Here is a 7,270-nt window from a genome sequence, read left to right on the forward strand (position 1 = left end):
TTTGTATTGGGAAGACTGATTATGTAGAGACAGTTGAATACTGTCTGAGTCAACACAGTCCCCCCAAGTTTTTCTTTTCGAGGTACCCAAAAGCCATAAATTATAGGTAGGCGTCATCAGCAGATGTTCAATGCAGGCAGCAACAGTGAGGCACATGTTCGATATTTTGCGTTTCATGACAGTAGGTGAATATTTGAAAGATGTCTCTGTGATATATGGCAATTAGGTGGGCATCATCCCATCCCTCTTGCCATAAAGTAAATGGAACAGCCGCTACCACAGCTGCACCAAATATGCTAGAATGTCTCCCTCCCTGATAAAAATTCCTACTCACACTTCAGCTCATTGCTATTTCCATTGTGGCATAATGGCTAGTGCATCTGTCTAGTAAGCAGGATATGTGTGTTCGAATCCCAGTGCTGATACAAATCTTAATTTATTGTTTCAGCCACTATCATCACTATAAATAAAGGTGAGACTCAATTTGTATCAGGAACATCAAATGTGTGTGATTAATATACACATCAAACAAGTTTTGCATCATCCCGGTTCCCAGAACACCTGAAGACAGAAGTTGACTGTGGATATTGTATCACAGACACAGTCCCTTTGACAGTTCGGAGATGTCACTAAACCTGCTCAAAGATGTATACAACAATGCATTAGTAGCGGTTATTAGGTGGAGGGGGTCCGATAGTCGATCAGTTCCCGTCATTCCACCAGGAAGGAGGTAAACAGTTCGTGTTGTCTGCAGTTCAACCATGCCTACACGGTCTATACCACGGTTCGCTCGCGTCCGCATTGTTACTTTGCGCCAGGAAGGGCTCTCAACAAGGGAAGTGACCAGGCGTCTCGGAGTGAGCCAAAGTAATGTTGTTCAGACATGGAGGAGATACAGAGAAACAGGAACTGTCGATGACATGCATCGATCATGCTACCCAAGGGATATTGCTGCAGTGGATGGCCGCTACCTACGGATTATGGTTCGGAGGAACCCTGACAGCAACGCCATCATGTTGAATAATGCTTTTTGTGCAGCCACAGGACGTCGTGTTACGTCTCAAACTGTGCGCAATAGGCTGCATGATGCGCAACTTCACCCCCGACGTCCATGGCGAGGTCCGTCTTTGCAGCCACGACACCATGCAGCGCGGTAAAGATGGGCCCAGCAACATGCCGAATGGACCGCTCAGGATTGCCAACATGTTCCCTTCACTGATGAGTGTCGCATACGCCTTTAACCAGAAAATCGTCGGAGACGTGTTTGGAAGCAACCTGGTCATGCTCTACGCCATAGATGCACTGTCGAACGCATTTAGCAAGGTGGAGGTTCCCTGCTGTTTTGGAGTGGCATTATGTGGAGCCGACGTACGCCGCTAGTAGTCATGGAAGCCGCTATGACGGCTGTATGCTACGTGAATGACATCCTCCGACTGATAGTGCAACCATATCGGTAGCATACTGGCGAGGCATTCATCTTCATGGTGACAATTCGCGCCCCCGTCATGCAAAACTTGTGAATGATTTCCTTCTGGATAACGACATCGCTCGACTATAGTGGCCAGCATGTTCTCCAGATATGAACCCTATCCAACATCCTTGGGATAGACTGAAAACGGCTGTTTATGGGTGTCGTGACCCATCAACCACTCTGAGGGATCTACGTCGAATCGCCTTTGAGGCGTGGGACAATGTGGACCAACGGTGCCTTGATGAACTTGTGAATAGCATCCCACGACGAATACAGTCTTGCAACAATGCAAGAGGACTTGCTACTGGGTATTAGAGGTTCCGATGTTTACCGCAATCTGGACCACCACCTCTGAAGGTCTCGCTGTGTGGTGGTACAACATGCAATGTGTTGTTTTCATGAGCGATACGAAGGGCGGAAATGATGTTTATGCTGATCTCTATTCCAATTTTCTGCACAGGTTCCGTAACTTTCGGAACTGAGGTGATGCGAAACTTTTTTTGATGTGTGTATAACACCTAAGTCGAAGGTACAGAAAGGAGTAAACCCATTTTACTCATTGCTAGGATGTTATTCCAGTAATGCAAAGCCTTGGAAATACTACTGCACATTTAGAAGGGGAACACCAATCAGCTATGGTGTGAGTTGGAATTTATTTTGGGGCTAGAGATGTACTAAGTTATTCTGTGTAACTATAGAAGTTCCAGTGACAGTGTGGCAGCAGGGCTAGCGAATTTGCCTGTTATGCTACAGTCCGTGTTTCACAGCTGTGCAGTGCTGCTTTTTTTCTGCCTGTGGAGTGCACGTGCTCACCGTTGTTTACGTTTAGAGGCCTTTACTTATGTGTCACTTATTTGTACAAGAGCCATAGTCAACAGTTTTCTAAAACCCACACCATGATTCACTTTTTGTTATGATTACACCAGACCAAAGCTTTTCGAAATGGAATGCTTTCTGTGTGTTGAAGGTAAGATCCTGGCTTATGACTTCATGGGCATCCATTTGTCCATTTTGAAAGCAGCACGCTGTACTTGAAAGTAGTCAGTGGCACAGATGTGAACGAATTCTTCCTGACACCAAACATGCATTAGCTTTCGCCATGCTGACAGTAATGTCAGCATAGTCATTGTCAAACAGCCTCGCTTGTTCATGTTTAACATATGAGTCCTCGAACTACCATTTGAGCTCCCAGCAGAAGACATTATCGCGGCTCTTCGCCTGTATGGTACTGTACATGATCATACCGTCAAATTCAGGGCACAGTTCCAAACATACTCCATTCTTAGCAGTGTACAACAGTTCACCATCAGTCTCTTTACAGCGTGCCATCTTACATACCAATCAGCAGGTGATGCACGGTCATTATATACAGTGGCAACCCAAGACCTGTTCCAGACGAAGCAAAGACCACCTGAGGTCTGAGGATCTTCAGCGGCACATCACCCTGTAGCAGACCACTGTTGTGGCGCCTCCAACACTGATGACAATTTTACTGACCAGTTATGTAGGAGCAGTTTCTTCCCCACCCACTAACCATCTTCAGCCAGAACACATACTAATGTCCCTTCGAGCTTCCACAGATAACGCTGGGGTCGACATATCACCTCACAACCTGATGTGAATTCAGTGCCACTACCAACAGCAATGACTGCCCATCCCCTCCTAGCCGATAATATGGACGCCACATTGTTCATCACCACTGTTTGACCTTCATCCTAGACTGAAACCACTTGCTCCCATCTTCCAACACAGAGGGATGGACATCTAAATAATGATCAGCTAAACCGCGCAAGAAGAGGTATTGTATGGTCTCAGAACACGACAATTAGCCCACCTCTCCTAATGTTTCTGAGGCTGTCTGTCTCGATGAGGCTACAGAGCACCTGCACAACGACCAATGAGACCAATGACAACATCTTGACACTAGATCTGTTGCGCTGGCACCTATTCCGCTGGCTAGCCAAAGGGATGACTTCATGAATACTCATATCATCAGCATCTATATGTCAGGCTACACCTGCAGGCGCTATAGAACACGCCTCTGCTGTGACCATTATATTCTTGGGACTAATTTTAATTGTGTCCTGCATCCTAAGAACCAAATGCATCACTACAAAACCTGTTAAGAACTGCGCCTTGTCATCCACGATCTGTTGCTTAGCGACACTTGATTTTCAGCATGGGAATGAACCTAGACATGCTCACCAAACAGGTAACTCCATGAGCCATGGTGACATGATTTACATCTCTCGGGAATTCACATCTGTATTCCAAGATGGAGAACATGGTACCATGCTCAAACAGTGGAACACTCTTACACACAGCTTGCTGGACATATGCAACCCATCTGGTGCCCATTTCTGAGTTCATCTTGGGCTTCAGACCACTATGCCTATATCTGCACTACTCTCCTCCCACAACAAGTGGTCTAGTGCAGTCACATGCTGAGGACATTAAACACCTCCCATCTTCATGATCCTAGTTGCCTTCAGTGCGTTACTGACACATGGGCCACCGTGACCATTGTGACCTTTGCTTGTCTAAGTGCCACACAACTTCGACTTGCTGGCTGGAGTGTTCCAAACCTATTATTTGACCACATTGATTCAATATGGCAAGCAAGTAACTCTGTAGAGCTGGAATGCACCATTCTCCACGCCCTCAATACTCAACTGCCCACCCATTAATCCCAGAGTGTATGCGGCAGGATTAAGGGGAGTCCACAGCTCGTGGTCGTGTGGTAGTGTTCTCGCTTCCCACGCCCAGGTTCCCGGGTTCGATTCCCGGCGGGGTCAGGGATTTTCTCTGCCTCGTGATGACTGGATGTTGTGTGATGTCCTTAGGTTAGTTACGTCTAAGTAGTTCTAAGTTCTAGGGGACTGATAAAAATGACTCGGAGCACTATGGGACTAAACTGCTGTGGTCATTAGTCCCCTAGAACTTAGAACTACTTAAACCTAACTAACCTAAGGACATCACACACATCCATGCCCGAGGCAGGATTCGAACCTGCGACCGTAGCAGTCGCACGGTTCCGGACTGCGCGCCTAGAACCGCGAGACAACCGCGGCCGGCGGACTGATAACCACAGATTGTAAGTCCCATAGTGCTCAGAGCCATTTGAACAAATTTGATTAAGGTGAAGATAGTGGCACAGACACTTTGTAGACTGCAAGTAAAATGATGGTGACTCATCACCAAAATCTCCAACTACTCAGTTCAGTCCTTCACTTGTTAGGCCAAAATTATTTGTGCCTTTATAGACCTCTTCTGTACAATGTACCAGGAGAAGCCCACCGGCATTGATGCTGAGGAGGTTACATTACCACATGTTGCACACATTCTCGGTGGCGCTGAGGTGGACAAGCTAATGAAGGAGGTTACATGCGACAAGATCAGCTATGCAATCAAAATAGGTGCTTTGAATAAGTCGCCTGGCCTTGACTGGTTGCCAGTAGAATTTTATCGTGCCTTCCTTGTGCTAATGATGTTACAGTGAACAACAAATTTCCTGAAGTGTTGATGATGACCAACTGTACTGGCACCTTTGTGAAGGGAATTATGGAATTATTATACCCATCCACAAACTAATATTATTAGCAACGACAACATGCTACAGCCCCATACTTCTGTTTAATGTATCTTATAAGATTTTTGCATGTCTTCTGGTGATGTATTGCTGTAAGATATTCTCGTGTACACCATCCCCAGAACGGGCAGCTCCAGGTGTCCTAGTTAATATATAAATTGCCACAGGGGAATGTTGTGATGTAATTGCGCTGGCAGCAGCATGCAGACTCTGTGCCACAGTGGTTGTCATTGATTTTGACAGTGCATTTGACTAGATATAGCATTAAATTCTATTCTCTGTCATTGACCAAATGAGTTGTCACCGCCATTCTTTGCCATCACCCAGCGCCTATACAGCAGCACAAAATCACTGATTCAGGTCAATGGTGGTGTGGTGGGTCCAGTGACCATACGCCTGTCTGTAACGCAAGGTTGCTCGGTTTCAACACTATTACATGCCATTACCCTGTAGCTGTTCGTCAGCAACCTGACAAGCCAACTTTCTGGTGTCACATCACAACACATTTTGTGATACGATGCATTTGCAAATGGGCTCTTGCTCTCAGGTCTCTCATGGACCAAAGGACACATGGTACCTGGTTTAATTACAGTTTCTGGAACTTCAGTGGGCAGTATCATGTATGTGGCTAAACCCTCTCAAATGACAACTTAGCACCCCTCCTGAGTATACAGAATCTTTGATGCCTTGCGATCATGTTCACATCTATCGCGCTACAAGCTGCTGCCATCAATTTTTGGTGTACCCTCCAAATTACCCACATGGCAGTGGGACCAAGACACCTTCACCAACTCGATTTGTTACATGTCGAATACCTCAATCAACATGTGGCATCCAAGATGGTCCACATCACACAGGTGCTCCAATTCCCATCAACTATTGGACGCATCATACAAGCTATGTTCAGATACTTCCTTACGGCTAGTATGCTCTTTAAGGTCGATTATGTAGTGCCCACGCTACTCCCATGAATGTGGGGGCTTTGGCTTCGCTATTCGACTCTGAGCAGCGTCTTTGGATACTGTGCTCAAACAGTGGAACTCGGACACCTCCATTGCACACCGCTTGCAGACATTTTTACGCCCATGTCTATATTTCCACTGGTGCCTGTAAGCCACATCACACCCTATGTGGCACATGTTTTTGAATTTATAGTAGATTTCAGTTACAAAGTCTATACTCAGTAGCACCTACCTTGAACCAACGATTAAAGAGTACACTGGCTGTAAGAAAGTATCTAAACGTGGCCTGTAGGCTGTGTCCAATATTTCTTGGCACCTTGTTGCATGTGGAAATTCAAATCAAAGCCTTCATGCAATCAGATTGTCAGACACTCTGGTTTTATAATTTTCCATCTAATGGACAATGATGTCCACCACTTGGATCCGTTAGACTTTTATCCATCCTAAGGACACTCATTTGCCCACCACCAAAAATCCTAAAATTGGCGGGGAATTCAAAAATAGACAGGAAAATTCAATTTTTTTTTCTGTGGTCGTGAGCATGGAAGTTGGGGAGGGATACTTGTCAAATGACAGATTGCTAGGGAGTAACTCTAGCCAGTCTCATCAATAACTGCCGGATGTCGAGAGAATATTTTCGCTATTAGTCTAGCACTAGAGAATTTCTCCAACTAGTCTGGTCAGTAGGTCTGTATGGGAAGGATGGGTAATAATATTACGACAGCGAACTATCACTGAAGCGCTGGGGAGTAGACATCCGCAATCTTCAGGTGAATAGCTGCTGAAAGGAACATAAGAATGGGTAACAATATTACACTGTCCTAGTGATGCTATAAAACCATCCTCCTACACACGGTTAGCAGCAAGATTGGGAAATGAAACACATTTATATCTACTTACGAGTCGCAAGTCATGTCCTAGCCAACAGAAACGTGGGAAATAAATCGTCCGATATTTTTATGAGTGTAGTGCTCATCACCTTACTTGAACAAGGTATCTCAAGAAACAAAACTGGCCAGTCACCTGCCATCTAGTCCAGTGCCCTCTGCGGAGTGTATTGTGTACCTGAAGCCAACCGAGTAGAGCCTTTCTTTGCACCTGCCCAGTCGTGACAAGCTAAGCCCTGGCTTCCACTTGGCCGAGTCCTCATGGGCACGCCTGCCGCTGACTACTGACCGGCGTCTCTAGCTCCTAGCACATTGCAAGACAAACAGGTGCAGTTTGAATGTAGAGCTATAACTGCAATTT

This window comes from Schistocerca gregaria, chromosome 4, assembly GCF_023897955.1.
Source record: "Schistocerca gregaria isolate iqSchGreg1 chromosome 4, iqSchGreg1.2, whole genome shotgun sequence".
Classification (NCBI taxonomy): Eukaryota; Metazoa; Arthropoda; class Insecta; order Orthoptera; family Acrididae; genus Schistocerca; species Schistocerca gregaria.